The sequence below is a fragment of the Ornithorhynchus anatinus genome, chromosome 4 (assembly GCF_004115215.2).
Source record: "Ornithorhynchus anatinus isolate Pmale09 chromosome 4, mOrnAna1.pri.v4, whole genome shotgun sequence".
Taxonomy (NCBI): domain Eukaryota; kingdom Metazoa; phylum Chordata; class Mammalia; order Monotremata; family Ornithorhynchidae; genus Ornithorhynchus; species Ornithorhynchus anatinus.
In genome coordinates, this window is record NC_041731.1 from 43,044,431 (window position 1) to 43,064,942 (window position 20,512).

The 20,512-nt window shown below is 48.1% G+C and overlaps 1 protein-coding gene and 1 long non-coding RNA gene across 8 annotated transcripts in view; one reads left to right on the forward strand and one right to left on the reverse strand.

Moving 5' to 3' along the window:
- Nucleotides 1-20,512, forward strand: part of LOC100081752 (DAB2 interacting protein) — a 349,972-nt gene that overhangs the window by 121,236 nt on the left and 208,224 nt on the right. The gene's annotated exons all lie outside the window — the stretch shown is intronic.
- On the reverse strand, nucleotides 6,846-9,852 carry LOC114811089. The gene is made up of 4 exons (XR_003758790.2): nucleotides 9,717-9,852; nucleotides 8,074-8,093; nucleotides 7,853-7,949; nucleotides 6,846-7,348 (listed from the first exon to the last, which is right to left on the reverse strand). It is a non-coding gene; the product is annotated as an uncharacterized LOC114811089 (long non-coding RNA).

Below are 20,512 nucleotides of genomic sequence, written 5' to 3' on the forward strand. Positions count from 1 at the left end.
AGGTCACCCAACAGGCAATTAGAACCCATATCCTCTGACTCCCAGGCTCCTGCTTATTCTCTCCATCTTCACTTTCTCCACTCCAGAAAAGTGTAGGCTCCCCAATCGGGCTATCAGAGAATGGTCTAGTGCTCCCCCGTACCCACCAAACATGCAGGAGAGGTGAATTGAGGCCTATCTGGGTAGAGAAAATAGGCAGTCCCAGGTCTATAGGGGAGTCTGGAAAGCACTTTCACCATGGAACCTAGGCAGAGGCTGGAGAAAAGTCAGACTCGAAGCTGGGGAGTCAGAGGTCATGGGTTCAACTCCCAGCTCTGCCATGTGTCAGCTGTGTGACTGTGGGCAAGTCACTTCACTTCTCTGTGCCTCAGTGACCTCATCTGTAAAATGGGGATTAACTGTAAGCCTCACGTGGGACAACCTAATTACCCTGTATCTACCCCAGCGCTTAGAACAGTGCTCTGCACATAGTAAGCACTTAACAAATACCAACATTATTATTATTATTATTTAAGGGGTGAAGAAAAGCCCTGTAGGTAATCCACCAAGTGGGTAACCCATTTGTGGTTAATCAAAAGTTGACCAGGTTGGGAAAACTAGACATCTGGGAAGCACTTGGCAGAGGAAGGGAGTTAGAGAGCAGGCTGACTGACTTCCAGCTTCTGCGTCAAGGCGGGTAAGGAGGATTTCCCGGGGGCTCCCTTTTAGCTGATGGGATCCTTTAAAGCTGAGCCAAAGGGGTGGGGCATGGTCAGAAACAGCTGGGGATCCCGGCACCAGGAGAAACAAGCAGAAAGCAGCCCTCCTCCACAGAGGTCTAAGGCCTACCTTGAAAGAGAACAAACAGGGACATGTGAAAACTTCATGCAGCCGCAGCCCCTTGCAAGGGCAGAGGCAGCTTCAGTGGGGCTTGGGCATGCGAAGAATTTTAGCATTGAGGACAGTTCAGCAGGATTCTCCTGATTTCACCTCATGTCCCCCCTAGGCCAACACTCAGGAATTAAGGGCCCAAGTTTGAGTGTTCAGAGAGGAAAGAAATATAGCAGCCAGACATCCTGCCTGCTTCCCCTTCCCTGGATTCAGGGGGATGAGGAGCGTTTCCAAGATCTTGGTTTCAGGAAGGGCAATGAGGAAGTGTGTGAGAGAGAGAGAGAGAGAGAGAGAGAGAGAGTGAGTGAGTTTCACCCACATTGGGCTTCAGTGCTTAAATGTATTTGTTTATACTCCAAGGAGCTTACCCAGAAACACTCCAAGGACAGGGGGAAACTTTCCTGAACAAAACCCAGTTGTAGCAGCTCCATCTGCTCACTCTTTGCATGGCTTTCACCTTCCCAGTTATAGTTGGAGTGTTTTCTTCCCTGTTCCCCAGAAAGTTCCTGACTCTTACTGCCTTGTCTATCTTCCTTGTCCCTGTCCTGCTGCCCTGTCCCCCAACCCCTTGGGCTTGCAAGGGGATGACCTCCACATTCTTGCATTTTTACCATCGCTGGGACCTTCTATCAGTGGTATTTATTGAGTGTTTACTGTGTGTGGAGCACTATACTAAAGTTTTAGTTGCTGCAGGAGAACTGAACAGAAGTTGGATAAAGTAGGGAGAAGCAGAGGAGAGAATTCTACAGGAAGGCTAAACAGGACCCGCTACTTCCCCCAGACTCAGCTGCTTGGCACATGTATCTTTGACCTACTAGGTGGGCCAAGTGTGGAGGGATTGGACGGGCCAAGGGCAAGGAAATCTAAAAAATCAGTCAATCAGTGGTATTTATTGAGTGCTTATTGTGTGTACTAGACACATGGGAAGTACAATATAATAAAGTTGGCAGAACCAAACCCTGCCCATAGGAGCTTACGGACTATAGGAATCAATAATGATAAACATTTACTTTGTTAAACATTTACTTTGTGCCACGCATTACGCTAAGCAGTGGGATAGATACAATACAAGCAGATCAGGGAGTCTCTAGAAGTCTCTTTGTATTAAGAGGTACCAGGGGTAGGAGGGACGGAAGGACAGGGCTGCAATGGGCTTTCTTTACTGGCTCCATCACTGTTGCTTTGACTGCCCTTGCAGGCTTCCCCAAGATGGAAGCACTCAGTCCAGCTCCAAGATTATAGCTTTCACCACAAGGGTGATGATGCGGAGACACAGGTCAAGGGGCTGGGCCGAGGCTGCCAGGCTGATGGGAGACGGAGCGGCCCTGGGTCAGCACCACCCAATCCCTTGGTCCCTTGGACACTGCTGTGTACCCCCTGGCAGATGTCATTCTCATTCTTGATGTTTGGGAAGGATCTGGGTTCAGGCACAACAAGAATCCAGAAGTGATGTTGCTGTCCCTTCTCGGTCTGTTCCACCCCTCTGCTGTTTGGGTAGACCAACCAAGCAGAGAGGCACTTCCTGGACTCTGTAACCGGGAGAGTCCCATGGCCATGGGGTGTTGGCCAGGGGCCTCTGGGGTTCTGTCTGGTAGAGAGAGTGACCACAGACTGCAGAGAAGCCCCTGGGTGGCTTGGCCTGTGTGATGTGGAGGGTCACCATTGGCATGTGAGTATTTCTGGTCCCCCCGGCCCACTCCTCCTCTCCCCAAACTACACCTGCACTGCCTGGGCCCTTTAACAGACTGGCAGCCTTCACAGCCCAAGTCCAGAGGGCAAGACCCCAAGACAAAAGCCTCAACACCCACCGTTCCTGCCCCCCGCCCCCACCGTTGTTCCCTAACTCACATCCTGAGGAACAAAATGGGCCCCAGCCCTCGATTTCATCCCCGTTCCCATATCAGTGACTAATTATTCAACCTCTATTCCCAGACGGGGTCCCTGGGAAGGTGGCTTTGACCTGCAGCTCACAGGGCCTCTGCTGCTCCAGAATGGAGCTGGGGGCGAGGGCTGGCGCCGCATACCCCGACACATGAAGAGAGGTGGAGGGAGCAGGCGAGTCGGGCCAGATGACAGAGGTCCCTGGAACTCCTCTTCCTGAGGCCAGTGGGATGGGCTTGCAAATCGTAGCTTTACAGCTGGCCCTAGCAGGGCCCCCTGACCTTACCTTATGGTTAGGGTAAATGAGAGCACCCCATACTTTTCCTTTGCCATCCCAACTGCCTCGTGTTCCCCTGCCCAAGTGGCCCTACTAGATTGATTTAATGCCTGGGCCTCAATTCCTTCCAAGTGGAAGTCTTGCTATCCTCTAGTCTGTAGCCCATCCTCTAGACTATAAGCTCATTGTGGGCAGGAAATGTCTGTTATACCGTTATATTGTACTCTCCCAAGTGCTTAATGCAGTGGTCTGCACACCGTAATCGCTCAATAAATACAATTGACTGATGGACTGACTCCTCCCTCTCCTGCTCTGGTGGGTGGGATGGGAAAGTGAGCTGGGTGCCTCAGGCCATGGCCCCAGCGTGAGGAGGAGGTGCCCAGCTGGTCGCTGCACATCATGATGAGGGAGGCATTGGTTGCTTGCCAAGAGCCTGCTGATGGGCCCTAGTGGTAATTCAGCCCAAGTTCATAGGCCTTTGAAAACCTGTTCTCTTCCACTGTATCATCACCTCTCCATACTGGAGCGCTCTCCTGCCCTGGGAAATGGTCTTGCTGCTGAGAACTAATAGGGCAGATTTCAGATTCCAGGTGGGGGAGGGCATGGTGTGAGGCAAGCTTGTTTCACTTTACACTCAAGTGCAAACTGTCTCCAGGTGATTTTGTGGCTCAGGTTCCGCCTTGGAGCGTTCTCCCTACAGACCTGCATTGATGTGCCTCCTCAGAGCTGGGGTCTTACCCACATTCCCAGTCTGTGATGGATTCCATATCAGGTATTCCAGGTTCCACCCCTGTCCCTTAGCTCCTGCCAGAAATGCCACCAGGCCAGACTCCAGCCATTGAGAAAGGATTGAGCCTTCCATCCGAATGTGTGGGTAGATAATGGCTGGAGGTGGGGAGCTGAGCTGAGGCCTCTAAACTAGTGCAAGGGGCCAGTCTGAGGCAGCTCATGAACTAGGAGAAATGTGGGGCTCCGTCCTTGTAGGCCTAGCCAAATTGGGCACAGGTTAAGTTAGCAACAGAAATAATGGATGCGACTCACAACACTGTGTGCGGTTGCCTGTTTTATAAATGAGGAAACTGAGGTTCAGAAAGGTTAAGGGCCTTGCCTTGGACCATGCAGCCAGGTGTGCTGACTACTGCCTCCAAGTGATTCCCCAGGGATTTTTCTATCCCCACTGCACATCTCCAATTAAATCCATTGACACTGAGTTCATTCAAATTTATTTATTGAGCACTTACTGTGTGCAGAGCACTGTACTAAGCACTTGGGAGAGTACAGTACAATGATAAACAGTTGTATTCCCTAACCACAACAAGCTTAGCAGAACTGGAAAGGTTTGATTTTACTGATGTCCATCTCAAACTCATCCTCCCCTCCTCCAACTCCTCTCCTCCGCCCAGCAACATTTCTTTTACGTCCTGATTGATTCCCATGCCCATTGCCCAGGTCAGTTGTTTCAGACTTTTAACTGCCTCCTCAAGCACCCTGTCTCCCCCTCTCCTTCTCACATCTCTTGGCCCAGTGACGTGACCATATATTTCGTCAATAAAATTGAAACCATTAAGTGTGATTGCCTTAAAATTTCCCCTGCTTCATTCAATTCAATAGTATTTATTGAGCGCTTACTATGTGCAGAGCACTGTACTAAGCGCTTGGAATGAACAAGTCGGCAACAGATAGAGACAGTCCCTGCCGTTTGATGGGCTTACAGTCTAATCGGGGGAGACAGACAGATGAGAACAATGGCAATAAATAGAGTCGAGGGGAAGAACATCTCGTAAAAACAATGGCAACTAAATAGAATCGAGGCGATGTACATTTCATTAACAAAATAAATAGGGTAATGAAAATATATACAGTTGAGCGGACGAGTACAGTGCTGAGGGGATGGGAAGGGAGAGGGGGAGGAGCAGAGGGAAAGGGGGAAAAGAGGGTTTAGCTGCGGAGAGGTGAAGGGGGGTGGTAGAGGGAGTAGAGGGAGAAGAGGAGCTCAGTCTGGGAAGGCCTCTTGGAGGAGGTGAGTTTTAAGTAGGGTTTTGAAGAGGGGAAGAGAATCAGTTTGGCAGAGGTGAGGGAGGGCGTTCCGGGACCGTGGGAGGACGTGGCCCAGGGGTCGACGGCGGGATAGGCGAGACCGAGGGACGGTGAGGAGGTGGGCAGCGGAGCGTGCGGGGTGGGCGGTAGAAAGAGATAAGGGAGGAGAGGTAGGAAGGGGCAAGGTGATGGAGAGCCTCGAAGCCTAGAGTGAGGAGTTTTTGTTTGGAGCGGAGGTTGATAGGCAACCACTGGAGTTGTTTAAGAAGGGGAGTGACATGCCCAGATCGTTTCTGCAGGAAGATGAGCCGGGCAGCCTTCTTCCTCCTTCCCCATCTTCAACTTTCCCATCTTTCCCAGCAGTGCCTCAAGAGGAGATCACCCGCTTCCTCTCAAATTCTACCCCCTTCACCTGTGCCTTCCGGCCCATCCTTCTGCACATTATCAAAACACTTGCCCCCCCCCTTCTTCTCTTCCTGACCTCAGTCTTCTCCTTTCCGAGCTCCTTGAGGGAGTCATCTACACCTGCTGCCTCCATTTCCTCTCTTCTGATTTTCTCAATTCCCTGAAATATGGCTTCCACCCCTCTTGACTCCACAAAAATGGTCCTCAGTAAATATCACTGATTGACTGATTTTCAAAAATGGGGATAACAAAATGTTATGGAGACCACTGTAGCAAAATATTCCTTGGGAAACACCACTGTAAGGGTTTTGTTTTGTTTTAGTTAGTTAATCTCTGGGTATAGCAGTTGGGACAGAGTCAAAAGCTCTAATAAAGCCAAGATAGATTTCATCACTTGCTCTGTTCACTGTTTAGACTAATCTTCCTGACACGGAGTTATGTGAGGGTTATTAGGTAACCATTTATTAATTGACCTTTGACCTTCCTGGGTTCCAGGAAGCATCATGCTCCCCTGGTGTCTTGAAGGCAACTGGTATGAGTAAGAGATCATACCCCTGACCACACCTCCAGTCTCTGACCATGGCTTCTTGCAGTGCCGTCTTGCATTACTGCTATCAGTTTATCAGTTCAGTAGGGAAGCTGAAGTCTATAGACACTTTTGTCCATGGCAAGCCAGTACCTGAGACTGACAACCCCCAGAATAGAAGAGTGGTGACTCCCAGACATACTTGCTAGAGTGCCTTCAGAAGAGCTTCTTGGTAAAACTTCACCGTGGGACTCACAGCTCTTGGGCAAATTTAAGCAATCCCAAACATGCACACACCCTAAACTACTTGTGTGTTTAATTTGAAAAGAGCAGGAAGTTTGTTTTTTGGTTTTTTCCTATTTTAATTATCCCTCTTACCCCTTCCTACTAAGGGAAGGAGAGTGTAGCCTAGAGAGGAGGTCTGATTTCTCCTGGAGATAGTGCATTTTGTGTGTCTTGGGGTAGCAAAACAGTCCTATTTCCCTAATGTTAATAATAATAATAATAATAATAATAACAATAATGCATGGTATTTGATAGGTGCTTCCTCTGTGCCAAGCACTGTACTAAGCTGTGCCAAGCACCTGTACTGATATTTAGGTCTGATACAGTCTCACATGGGGCTCATAGTGTAAGGAGGAGGAAGAACAGAGGTGGAATCCCCATTTGACTGCTGAGGACTCCTACTTCTAGGGCTTGGCTCCAGCTTGCTCTTTGGCTGGCTGCCAGTGGCCTATAAAATGGTCAAAGTCTTCTAAACTATAATCTTCTTGTGGGCAGGGAATGTGTCTACCAACTCTTGTATTATACCCTCCCAACTGTGTAGTACAGTGATATGCACACAGTAAGTGCTCAATAATTGCTCATTGATTTACTGAAGAGGAACTTGAGTTATATAGTCCCTCAAAGGTGCAGAGGGCAGCCAGTTGTTTGGTGACACACAGCTCCAAGGGAGACTTCGCGGTCCTTTGCAGAATTGAATTGCCCAGTGGAAAAGGATTAATGAGATTGGAAGTGTTCTTCTATGGTGACAGTTTCTGGTAGCATGGACAAGGAAGTATGGAAACATCCGCTGCCTTTCCTCCAGGAAGCCTGGTATGGTGTGGGGTTCCCAGGGTATGAGCTTGACTCTGGGATTGAGGCGTCCAGCCAGGCATCCGTGCAGAAAACTGATGAAGCTGATTGAGGTAGGGAACGGACATCATGGTGGTGCGACATACCGCAGTTCATATAGGGTGAGATGGTCTTCCCCTGCTTGTCTCCATTTCCACATTGACTTCTGGTGGTCACTTGGGCCAGAGGACTTTTCTCAGGACTTGTCTTGGTTTTCATTTCCCTGGCCCCTGTGTTTTCTGGTAAGATAATCCAGTTGTGGGGTTCATTTCAGGGAAGTAGAATGAGAGATGTTGAGGTGCTCTCAGGCTTGGGAGAAAGGGGAGGTAGGAGGAGCAAAGGAGAGTAAAGGGAAAGGGGTTTGGGGTCGGGGAAGGATAGGGCTAGAGATGGAGGGGAGAGGAAAGTGGGAGAGGACAATTCAGACCAGGACCTTTTGTTCTTACCTTGCAGAGCCAGTTTGACATGGCACCAGCCTCCGGTGTGAGTGTGATTGCTGGGTCTGAGCTGGTGGGGAAGCAGGGAAGGGTAAGGTGACCAGGGTATGGTTTGAAGTTGGAAACGGGACAGCCAAGAGAGACAGCAGAAAGCTGGAACAGGTGTGACAGAGGCCACTTATTTGGGATCCTGGGTAAATCTCACTCCTTAGCTGATGAGAGGGATGGAGGAGTTGAGGGAACGTGGGAAGGCTGAAAAGCCCTAACAAGGTCTGTATCCCCAAGGCATACCCAACCCGAACTCACCCAGTTGTCAGGATGCCAAAACGCCAGAAATAGGGAGAGGTGGGAGTCAGGCTGTTCCATCCTCACAGAAAAAGCTCAGCATGAGGGCCGCAATCACCTTTTGTCAATCAATTAATAAATGGTATTTATTAAGTACTTACTGTGTGCAAGTGAGTGAAGCACTTGGGAAAGTAAAATCCAGTGGAGTTGGTAGACATGATGCCTGCCCATAAGGAACTTACATTGGAGAGGTGGAGACACACTAAAATAAATTACAGATAAGGGAAATAGCAGAGTGTAAGAGTATGTACGTAAGCATTTGTACTGAGGGTGGAGAGAATATCCATATCAAATGCTCAGGAGCAGGTTTGGTTCCAGGAATGGATGCTGAAGGATAGGAGCCCAGAAACACAGCAGCATCTGACTTCCATTTCAAGGATTTTCCAGAACCTCATGGAGCCCCCTCTAGGGCCAGGCTTTCCAGGGACAATTTGTCAATCACCTGGGGAATCCTCAAAGACTTCCAGGACTGGTGGACCGAGAAGGGGTTAATTCTTTCTCCCCGATTCTTCTAGAGTCCCCTCTACTGAGAAGTGAGAACTCGGGTATTAGGATTGAGAGAGAGTAAACTTGCCCTCTTCCTTCCCTTATTCCATCTTCCCCTTTACCCTGGAACCTTCAGGAAACCTACTCTGTGTCTGGTGGCATCTGAGGTCTCCAGAAAGGGGATGCCCTATCGGCTTTGGGGCCAGGTGGCTCTCTGAACACCCAAGCTCAGTTTTCTTGCAAGGATTTGGCCTGAGATGGTTAAGCAGAGTTTCTCTCCCTCCCTCCCTCTCTCTCTCTGTCTCCCTCTCTCTCCCCACCCTTCCTTCTCTCTTTCAGAAAGGAGTGAAATTCCCCTTGGAGGCTGCAGGTGAGATGCTTGGGCCCTTAAGGTCAGCTGGTGATTATAGGGTAGGTCGGGTTGAAGGGAAAACTGAGCCAGTAAGCTAGGAGTACTGGTTTGCAGCTCTGACCGGGGAAAAGGAAATCTGTGACAACACCTGGGGGTTATGGGGAGAACCTGGCCAAGAGAGACAGGGGCAGAAAAAGTAGGTCAGTCCGGGGACCACCCTTTCCACAGCCAGTGCTTTATTGCTTTTGCTCGTAAATATCCTGACCAATGCTTCTACTCATTAACACTATGGATTTATGTATGCCTTGCCCTGAGAAGGCTCAAAGTACTTTCTCATGGGTCCTCCCACAGCCTTAGGAGACAGGAAGGGGCAGGGAACTTTCTCATTCTCCATATGGAGAAACTGAGACTCAGTGACTTGACGTAGTTCCCAGAGCAGACTGGTAATAGCAATAATAGTTATCATGGTATTTGTTAAGTGTGTAGTCTGCCAAGTGTTAGGGAAAGTACAGGATAATCAGGGCGGACACTGTCCCTGCCCCACAAGGGGCTCAAAAGTCTAAGTAGGATACTCGTCTTGTGCTCAGGCCTCGAGATTCCCAGGTAGTGATGTGGTGTGCCAGAGCACCCCCGATTATTATTTTTTTTGTGTGGTGGCATCACCATCTTCAGTTCCACTCGCCCCTTCTAGTTTTGGGAGTGAACTCAGGAGTGGTGGTGCTCCCATTTGAAGCCTGGCCATCTTTCTGACACTTTCCAATGTTTCTTGACCTTTTTAGGGAGGGGAGTGGGAAGTCAGAAAGTGATCAGCCACAAACCGCCTGTCTGACGTGGGATGAGCCCTTGATGGAAAAGGTGTGAGTGTGTCTCGCTCTAACGACTAGGCATCCATTGCCTTTTGGTGCTCTATAGTGAAAGGATATCTTCTCCTTGAACCCTAACCCCACCCATCCCTCTTCTCACTCTCTCCAAGCCTCTGCTCCTCACCTGTAACTTTGTCTTTAAATGACATGTTTTTTTTCTGCAGCGGATTGAGGTCTAACTTTAACTCGTTCTTAGCATTCAGGTCCTGACACTGTAATTGGACCCCGTGAAATTTGGGGTCTGGGCCCAAACTATATGATGCTCTGAAGGCCCCTGGGTTACTATGGGAACCAGTAACCATTGTCCTTCACGATTAGGTAGTGTCCATGGCAACTGAGCTAGATGCATTTGAATGAAACTGATTTTCCTTTTCCTGGTGGGGTACAATATCCAATAGATGAGGGTTAAAAAACATTTACTTGTGCTGATGTGGGCAGCTTTGGGGATAGGAGGAGAGGGATACCCTATGCTGTCTGGAGTCTCTTTAGGTTAGGCTGTCTGGAGTCTCTTTAGGTTAAAATGGGACAGTTCTTAGGTTAATCCCATCTGGATTTAATCTTGTGAGTTTGGAAGACCCAGTTATAGCCTGTTGAATTCAAGTCTGGGGAACCCATGGCATACATCAACTCCGAACATTTCTCTGTATAAAGAGTTTGAACAAGGTAAACACTGATTTCTTGTTCACCAAAACCTATATTACAATGATAAGAAGCCACCCACTAAAGCTTGAAGGTAGTAGATCCAAAAATGAAAAGGCAACATTTCTTCACAAGTAGGGCATCCCAAGAATCAACCAATCAGTCAATCATATTTATTGAGTTCCTACTATGGGTGGAGCACTGTACTAAGTGCTTGGGAGAGTACAATACAACAGAATTAGCAGAAATGTTCCCTGCCCATGATGAGCATACAAACTACAAGTCAGGTAGACCCAAAATAGCAGGTTCCAGAGGAAATTGGATGAAGTCATTCATGAGAAGTTCATAATGGCTTACCTACTACAGGAAATTTAGAGATTCAAATATTGTGATCCCAACTAGGAGGATGAGTGTTAAAGAAGGACAATGACCACACAGTTCTTCCAGACATCCCACTGTCCCTATTGAAGGGAGAATCCTGCTTTGGCTAGACCAGGAGACTGACAATAATGCGTTTGTTGGTAGTCTTACATTTTTTGAAGACAGTAAATGTCTCCTTCCTGAGGTCTCACCCTCTCTCCCACTGTCCAAACTTGCTGATGAGAGCATTATTTAATAGTAGACATGGTGGGGGATAGGATAGAACTGACCTTTGCAGGGAAAATCACTGAAAGAGAAACAGCATGGCCTAGTGGAAAGAGTGTGGGCCTGGGAGTCAGAGGACCTGGCTCTGCTACTTGTCAGCTGTGTGACCTTTGGCCAAGTCACCTAACTTCTCTGAACCTCAGTTCCCTCATCTGCAAAATGGGGATTCAAAACCTGTTATCCCTCCTACTTAGACTGTGAGCCCCAAGTTGGACCTGATTATCTTGTATCTACCCCAGTACTTAGTCCAGTGTTTGAGACATAGTAATTGTTTAACAAATATTTTTTATTATTATTATTCCACTCCTGAATTGGGTGTTCTACCTGTTGATGTAAAAAAACAAACCAAAACAAAAAAGCCTGTAATCCTTTCAATTTGTATGAGAACTGAATCATCTGTTGTTTGAAAGTTCATCTTCTTCTGTTGCTTCTTGACTTGGGAAGACTGAAACCTAACCAGCCCTTTTGTTCTATTCCCTGGGAAAGGAGGAATTTGTTGGGCACAGTAGTGACCTTTTCAAAGGGATGTGTCTTCCTTCATCTCTTGAGTGAAAGAAAAGTAGTCCCATCTGAATTAAAACGGGTCAAGGAATGAATCTAGTCAGAGTCTCTGATGGAATTTAAACCCTGAGGGTTGGAATTAAGAAACAAGATGACATTTTAAATTGAGCCAGATCTTCCAATTTTAGAGAAAATTGGGTTTATCTAAAAGTTGAGGTGAAAGTTCTCAAGATGAAGAAGAAAGACCTTGAATAGAACCAACTCTTCATTTATCTGCTCTGTGGATTATCTGCAACAGATTTCTGAGCTTCCCCTAGCTGATTTTCCTCCCAATTTCTCTAGAGTCTCATTCCCCTCTCCCCCCAGTCCCTCATCCCCCACCCAACTTGACAATATCAAATGCTGATGTTAGAGTGTTGTACAGTAAAGGTTGAAAAACAGCTGATGGAAAGAGTGACGGGCTCTAGAGCAGAAGCACTCCCAAGCCCTTGAAGATGGCCATGAAAGCTAGCTAGCTTGTAGTTTCTGAGCCCTCTCTGATGGAAAATTCACTGGATAAGTAAAGTTTCTTGGGCAAATCATAAATTCAGTTTACAAATGGGGTGTATTGGGTTCCTGTTGGAAGAGGAGGTTGTTCCCTTAAGGATAGGGTTTTTGGAGGTCCACTCGCAAACTCAGTAAGACCACTGAGTCGAGTGGGTATTTAGCAACACTTGACTGGAAGAATTATCACCCATGCCCTGTGCAGGAAGCTGGCGGGGAGGGAATTTGGGTCTCGTGATGCCTAAATGCCTAAAATGTCCCTTAAACAGAACTGTTCTATTTGGCTTGAATTTGGGCTTCAGAATATTTAACCAGGAGGCCTTAATCAGTCCCTAGAATGAATTGATTACTTACCCCACTCACAGTGCTATAATAAATGCTTGGGAGAATACAATCAAGAAGACACATTCTCTACCCTCAGTGACCTTGTAGTACAGCGAGAAGACAAACTCAAACTAAGTTAGAGATAGAAGAGGGACCTTTTCCCCCACCCCAAAGAACTGTGGTTTTTGCTTTGCCTCTTGAGCAGCTGTTTCTTACACTTTACCACAGGAAATGCATCTAGTCCACTTCACGGGGTTCTGAGATGGAGACAGCACTACCCTTTGAGGGGTGGAGAGTCAAGAGAGGTCAGGAGTGCCTACTATTAACAGTGCCTGGGTCAACAGGACCCCCTGAGTATTGGCAGAGAGGAAGGGAAAGGTTCTTCTCAGTCTTCAGGAATATTGTTAGCTATAGAGTCACTCTTCATGAGCCACAGGGAAAGAGCCTTCCTTCCAGTAGCCCATAGTGCCTCCTATGGAAAAGAGAAAAAGCTGGTTGTTCCCATTCAGAAACCTAGATAGAAATTCATTCATTCATTCAATAATATTTATTGAGCGCTTACTATGTGCAAAGCACTGTACTAAGCACTTGGAATGTAAAATTCGGCAACAGATAGAGACAATCCCTGCCCATTGACGGGCTTACAGTCTAATCGGGGGAAACAGACAAAAACAATAGCAATAAATAGAATCTAGGGGATGTACATCTCATTAACAAAATAAATAGGGTAATAAAAATATATACAAATGAGCAGACAAGCACAGTGCTGAGGGGAGGGGAAGGGAGAGGGGGGGAAATCAAACCAGTAGTCTCCTGTCCCTCTAGCCCTGCCTTTCTGTCCTTTCTTCTTTCCTCCACCCACAACCCCAGACCTTGAGAGAACTAGTCTGCAAGAAAAGGAAGAAAAATATGGGTGGAGATTCTGTCCAGATGCACTCTGGGAGAGTTGGGGAGGGTGGGGACGAGAAATGGCTATCTACCCCTGAATCCCTTTTCTTTTTTCTCTGAACAATGAAGGGCAAAACGACTATGGCACAGAACTTCCTCCATGCCTCCACGTGGGAGGAGGAACGTAGGGTAGGTGACGGGGGGCAGGGCATGAGCAGGGTATTGGGCATCATGGGAGAAAGTTGCAGGGGCGGAGAGGACTTGGAAGGGGCAAGAAGGGGATGACGTTCTCCGACCCAGAATAGAATGTGGGATTGACTCTACCATTTTCCTGGATTCCCAGTGCTAAGAATCAAGTCTACTGGACTTGTTACCTCTGCAAAAACATCTTATAATTGTTATTACATGCTTCCCAGAAAGCTTAAATCTTAATCTGGTGTATTTTGAAACGGATGGGAGCAGAGCGGTGGGCCTGACCCCGTTTATTCCCCTAATGAAGAGCCATCAATCAAACATCTGTTTCAGCACAGTCAAAAAGAATCAAGCCTCTCCTGAATTACATTTGGTAATTACAGTTTCACTTATTTATTTATTTTTATTTCCCGAGCATAGACCTGTTACAGAGAGTGGAGTGCCTGACAGGAAAAAATGAGGTGGTAATTAAACTGTGCAGAAGATCCTATGTCGTCCAGCAATTAGGCCAGATTGAAAGCAAATAAGCAGGCCGCTGTGCCCTGCACTGGGTCTGTCTCCTAGAACCAGCTGCATTTCAAGATCTCATCAAGGGAGACAGAGGGATCTGTTTCATGTCTGGGCCCCTTTGCAGCTAGCGTTAGGGCTCTGGGGTTTAAAAAGTAAAAATACCATCATGCCAACTGCATCTGAGTGGTCTCAGCAGGGAGGACCTAGTTGGAATTAGAACACCTGCTTCATTTCCCCCCCACCCCCAACGGGTGCTTCCATATGGCAGTGGGTGGGGGGTATCACAGGGAGTGGGGCAGGCCCTAACGAGAGCCTGGTCTGAGATTAAAGGCCTGGGCAGACTCTAAAATCCATGCCCCTTGGGCAGAGGGTACAATGAATCCTTTCCATTGTTGAGATACTCCCAGGCAGCCTCGCCTCTGGAGACTCCGGAGTGACTGTTTTCTGCAGACTTTAGCCAGCGTTTGCCCTTCTCTAGTGACATTCTCCAACACTGGTTCCTCCCTCTCCTCATACCCCTATCCCCCCACACTACACTCTGAGGCCTAGTTTCTCTCTTAATGGTAGTAGTCTGGCTCTTAGGCACCAAGGAAAGAGCTTCCCTTGAGGAGCTGACACTCTGTGGAGGCAGATCAGCGCAACCTGCTGCCGTCCTGGGGAAGGAGGGCTAAAGCAGAAGGAGAAGACACAGTTCCTGACCTCAAGGGGCTGATGGTCTGATGGGGAAGATCGAACAAACACAAATAAATGGACCAAATCTAAGGTGCCCGCGGCATAATATGAAAAGCAGGCGGAAGTAAACAAGCATAGAAGCAGATCGTTGCCAGAGATGCCTGAAGCACTGAGTACCAGTGGGTGACAGAAGCCACCAGCTAGGAAGGCTTAAACTGGGAAGGTTCCCTGGGAGATGGAGTTGATCTGATTGGAGTTTGAAGGTTTGCCTTTCCATGACTCTGCTTGACTTTGGTTCCTGCCTGTCTCCTGTTTAATCAGTCCTGAAGGTGGGATTCGTTCTGCAAACAGCAGCCCCTCTGGGATCCCTCTTGCCTCTCAGCAAAGTTCACGGGTCTGTCCCTCTCGGCACAGTTCGGGGGAAAATGTTCTCGGCACAGTTCAGAGGAGAATGAGCCTGGGAGATATCGAACCCAGCTAGCAACCCGACTACCCCATCATCTCCCTGTCCATGTTCGCTTTCCAGTCTACAAACCCTGCCCCTGGCCCCTACTCCTTCTTCAGTGTGCGAGCTATGAGGAGGTCAGATTGTTCATGTCTCATTAATAATGTTGGTATTTGTTAAGTGCTTACTATGTGCAGAGCACTGTTCTAAGCACTGGGGTAGATACAGGGTAATCAGGTTGTCCCACGTGATGCTCATATTCTTAATCGCCATTTTACAGATGAGGGAACTGAGGCACAGAGAAGTGAAGTGACTTGTCCACAGTCACCCAGCTGACAAGTGGCAGAGCCGGGATTTGAACTCATGACCTCTGACTCCCGAGCCTGTGCTCTTTCCACTGAGCCATGCTGTTTCATTACTTCCACAACCAGGTGCAGGTGCAGCCACCTTGCTCTTGGTGTGTGATGAGTGGTCCCCTTTCAAACTGGAGGTGGGCATTTGTTTGGCAGTTCTCTGGACATTGGCCGGAGTGAAATGAGCCATGCCAGGAAAGGCCTTGGAGAAGGGAGATGGTGATTTAGACCCCCACCCATCACATATCACACAGTTGCCTGATTGGCCTGCTTCCTTTCCAGGTGAGAGTCAGAGATCTCATTGGAGAGTTTCTGGGGCTGGCCCCATCATCTGTTCCCCCCGCAGAGCCAAATGATGGCAAAGTCACTTTGCTATCTGATCTGACTGAAGCTCCCTTTTGGTCTGAAGCCTGACCCCCAACCACTTGCCATCAGCCCCCTGGATGGTGGGTAAGCTGGGAATCTGACCGACTCAGGTGCTGAACTGATACCTGATGACAGTCAGTCCTTCCATACTATCAAAGGTTACCAAGAGCTGCTCCCAGGGCAAGACTGCTTTCAAATTTTATCTCTTCCTCCACCCTCGCCCACCCCCACCCAGCACATTATAGTCCCAGGTTATCTCCATTCCCGGGGTTGATGGGAATGCTGAGTAACAGCTCCATGCCACTTTCCATTCAGTCACTTTCATTTTGACATTCGGATTCCTTGTAACATACTCTCCACGTATTTCTGGACACTGGGCACCAAACACTTCCCTCAGCCTTTGCACCCTCAGCCTGGCCCACCCAGATCTCCTCACGTGACTCCTCAGAGCTGGTTTGGGTGGAGTCCCTGCCCAAGCAAGGGCAACAGGTGTCAGGCAGCACCTCCCTGCAGCCCCACGCAGAAGTAGCCATACTACCCCTCAGCCACCCCTGAACAAGCGCGGGGTGGCATCTTGCTAGAGACTCAGCTCGGCTCAGCTCGGCTCAGCTTGGCTCGACTCTTGCTGGCCAGTGGTTCTAATCCTTCTTTACGAGCAAGGGCTTTGTGGGATTTCCATATCATCCATGGCGTGGAGGGGAGATTTCGGCCTTCAAATTAATTCCAGGTTAATAGTGTCCCCAGGACCTCTGGATACTGAGCCTACAGTGAGCTATTTTCTGTCTAAGCTCCAAATCAGCTCTGATCTGGAGGCAGGAAGTGGACAAATGAAGGGGTAATCTCAGCATTTCTCTGATCCTAGGATCAGGGCCAATTTGCAGAAAGATCCTCTATGAGATGGAAAGGTAGAGTGTGGTGTGAAGGGAAGGTGGGGAGAGAGGATAGTTTAGGTTCAATATCATTCATTTCTACTCCAAATCCCAGCCAGTTAGCTGCCTCTGACCTGAAGACAGAGCTTACCTCAGAGAAGCAGTATGGCATAATGGAAAAAACTTGGGCTTGGGTGACAGAGGACCTGGGTTCTAATCCTGGCTCTGCCACTTGTCTGCTGAGTGACCTTGTCCAAGGCAGTTAATTTCTCTGTGTCTCAGTGACCTCATCTGTAAAGTGGGAATTAAATACTTGCATCTCCTTCCCCTTTAGATTGTGAGCCTCATGTGGGATAGGGACTGTGCCTGATATGATCTTGTACCTACCCCAGTGCTTAGTATAGTGCTTGACACTATACTGTAAGCACCTAACAAATTCCATTATCATTACCATGATTATTATTCAGCCCAACTGTATGTTCAGCTTTCTGCCTCAGGAGGCTGTGGCTTCCCTTCCAATCAGGGATAATAATAATTATTATTATTGTGTTTATTGAACAGTTACTATGTGCCAAGCATTGTGCTGAGCCCTGGGGCAGTTACAGAGTAATCAGGTCAGATAAAGCTCCTGTCCCACGTAGGGCTCACAGTCTTAAAGGGAAAGAGAACAGGTATTTTAACCCCGTTTTCCAGTTGAGAAAATGAAAGCATAGAGAAATTAAGTGATTTGCCCAATATCACACAGCAGACAAGTGGCAGAGCTGGGACTAGAACCCAAGTCTCTTCACTCCCAGTCCTATGCTCTTTCCACTAGAAAACACTGCCTCCCAAATTTGCCAAAGATAAGCTTGCCTTGACTCCTACAGGGTCTCCAGAGAAAAAGGACTACAGGGCCCTGATGCTGCAGGGAGGCCTCCTGCTGTTTCAGCATCCAGGTGAACTAGCCAGTTTATCTATAAAGAGTGTTCCCGTTTCTCTGCTTTGGAGTCATGGCTGCTATTAATGCCTGAGGGGAAGGACACTTCTCAGAAATCAAGTTGCTCTCCCTGACAGTCATTACTGATGGTTAATGAACCCCTTCATTCGATCAATCGTATTTATTGAGTGCTTATTGCGTGCAGAGCACCGTACTCAGGACTTGATTGGCTCCTGCTAAGAGGCTAAGGGTGTTTTGGGCCAGCCCAAACCCAGTGCACCTGCTCCAAGAAAGGTGGGTGGCTTGCAGGTTGGGGACACTGCTGAGAAGCCCATTGTCAGGTGTCAACTTGCTGTGTAGCTGAGAGGCAGTGAAGGAAACTGGGAACAGCACTGGGTTTGGGTTGATCAGGCAGTGAGTCAACCCCAGGCCTTGACCCTGAGCTGTCCTTTGAGGATACACTGCCAGGCCATGTTGCCCCCAGACAATCCTCCTGCCTCTCAGAGCCAGACATTGTTGACAAAGAGTGAAAGTCCAGAAGGATGTCATGTTCCTAGACAGATGAGTAATAAGAGTTGTCAGTGCAGGCAGGGGCACCCTGGGTATCTGCATTCAACTGGCAAACCCTGAGCCAAGCACCAGCAAAGAGCCCTCCTAGGGCTCACTCCCCAGGAGTGCCAGGAGTAGCCGGCAGAGGGATTCTGATGTGGAGACACCACTTATGGGAATCTTAGCTTGCCAACCTTTTAAAATACAGGGTGCCCAAGATTTGAATTTTTCCTTTGTTTCTGCAGTCCCAGCATGCCAATTTACCCTGCTTCCTCTAATGCGGCACACCATGTAATTTCCCTTCTGTTGGAGCTTTTCTCTCTTGATGTTGTTTCCATCCCGCCTCTAGCTACAGAACGGGTCACAGCAATGTCATAATATTTGCGATGGGACATGTTGCTTTTGAACTATCATCTCCTAATGGCACCTAGGGAAGTTAGTTAAGCTTTGTTCCCACTGCTCTTTTCTTTCTTAAACAGGTAGTGAGGTAGCATTAGAAGTGCCTGTCGATGAGAAGCAGTGTGGCCCCAGTGATAGAACATAGGGCTGGGAGTCAGAGGACTGGGTTCTAATCCTGGCTCTGCTGCTTGCCTGCTGTGTGACCCTGGGCCAATTACTAAATTTATCTGTGCCTCAGTTACCTCATCTGTAAAGTGGGAGCAAAGTACCTGTTCTCCTTTCCTCTTCGACTGTCAGCCCCATGTGAAAGAAGGATTATGTCTGCTCTGCCTATATGGCATCAATCCCAGTGCTTAGTACAATGCTTTGCACTTCGTAAGTGCATAACAAATACCACAATTATTATTATTCCCATGGAAAACTTGGGGCTCAAGACAGAGTGGCTCCATTTCCAGCCACATCACATGTGGTTCTTGTTCATTTGGGCAAAGGAAAATAAGCCTTGTTCTAAGAAACCATAGCCTTTATGAAGCACCTGGATTCCCAGTCACTAGAGCCTCTTTCTGCCCACATTTTGGCCCCTCCAACAGAGAAATATCTCGATGCATTTCATTGCTGTATGATTTCCCTGCCTCTTTAGGTGAATTTGGGGAAGGGAAAGGTCCTGAGAGAAACTCTGTTTTGTCTGTGCTGGCCCAATTTCAGAATCAGTCAGTCCGTAGTATTGGCAGATCAACTGTTCTGTGCTGACCCCAGGAGGCTTTTCGGCGGCTAACAGAGAACTCTTGGACCCATGGACCTTGCTCTTCTCTCCAGTGTTAGAAGAAAAGTTAGCTGGCTGGAGCAAGTCTGAGTTTGCAGAAGCAGTTACAGTCCCGGCTTGAAATTTGGATGCCTCATTTTGGGATTTTTTTTCACTTGACTCATGTGCTCAGGTTCCATCTGTTTCTGGGGCCCAGAGGTGCCCAGGCTTGGGGAGTCGGGTGAGGTAGATTTGATCTGTTTATCTCATCGAAGGAAAGCTTTGCTGACAAGAGCTTTCGCCTACAGAAACATCTGTCACGCCGACAGGAAAAACCCAGTGGAGACCGGGAAATGTTGTAGTCGTTGGGGCTGCGTTTTTTGTTGTTGTTTGTCAGAGTTTTCATTTTTAACAGACTGAATTCTTTTCACAAGCGGGAAATCTGGACACTGGTTTTCCTCTCTGCCGGTTCAGTCCTAAGTCTGGCAGTTTCCCGCAGAGTTGACTAAGACGTATGGAGAAGCCGCAAGATAACATGATCTAAAGTTCCTGAAAACCTGTGTCTGCCGCCGCTCTCTCTGAGGAGCAGTTGTCTGAGTCCGGGCTGCGTCTCGGTTGCCCTCCGGGAAGGCAGGATATGAGGCAGCCTGGGACGGGACCAGCAGCCTAGGTGGACTGGAGAAGACTCCTTTTTCCCTTTTTCCCATTGTACTCTTGAAAACCAAGCCGTACTGTTTGTCCCCCGGGAAGGGCGGACTGGGGGAACCTGGCAGAATGGTGGGGGGATGGTCATCCTGTTAGCTGAATTCACAGAAAATGGATTTGCTCCTTTTTTTCACCCCTCCCTCAGCCCCACAGCACTTATGTACATATCTGTAATTTATATTAATGTCTGTCTCTCCCTTTAGCTCACTGTGGGCAGGGAACAAGTCTACCAACTCTGTTAGATTGTACTTTCCCAAGTGCTTAGTACAGTCAGTCAATCAATCAAATTTTTTGAGCACTTACTGTATCCAGAGCACTGTACTACGTGCTTGGGAGAGTACAGTATAACAGACCCAATTCCTGACCACAACGAGCTTACAGACTAGAGTGCTTACTGTGCTTTGTGCACAGTAAGTACTCAATAAATATGATTGATGGATTTAGAAGCAGCTCTGAGGACAGGAAGAGGTGGAAGCAAAAACTGTCATGCTTTTCTCTGGGAAACATCTCAATACTGCATGGGTCACATTCTCCCCGCTACCCAGGTGGGGAAACTGAGGCCTGGAATGGGTGATTTGGGCCCTTGGGAGGTTAGGAGGAACCATGGGTGGATAAGGTAGTGATCTTGTTTTCATCTGTCTAGGGATGCTGCTGTTATCTGG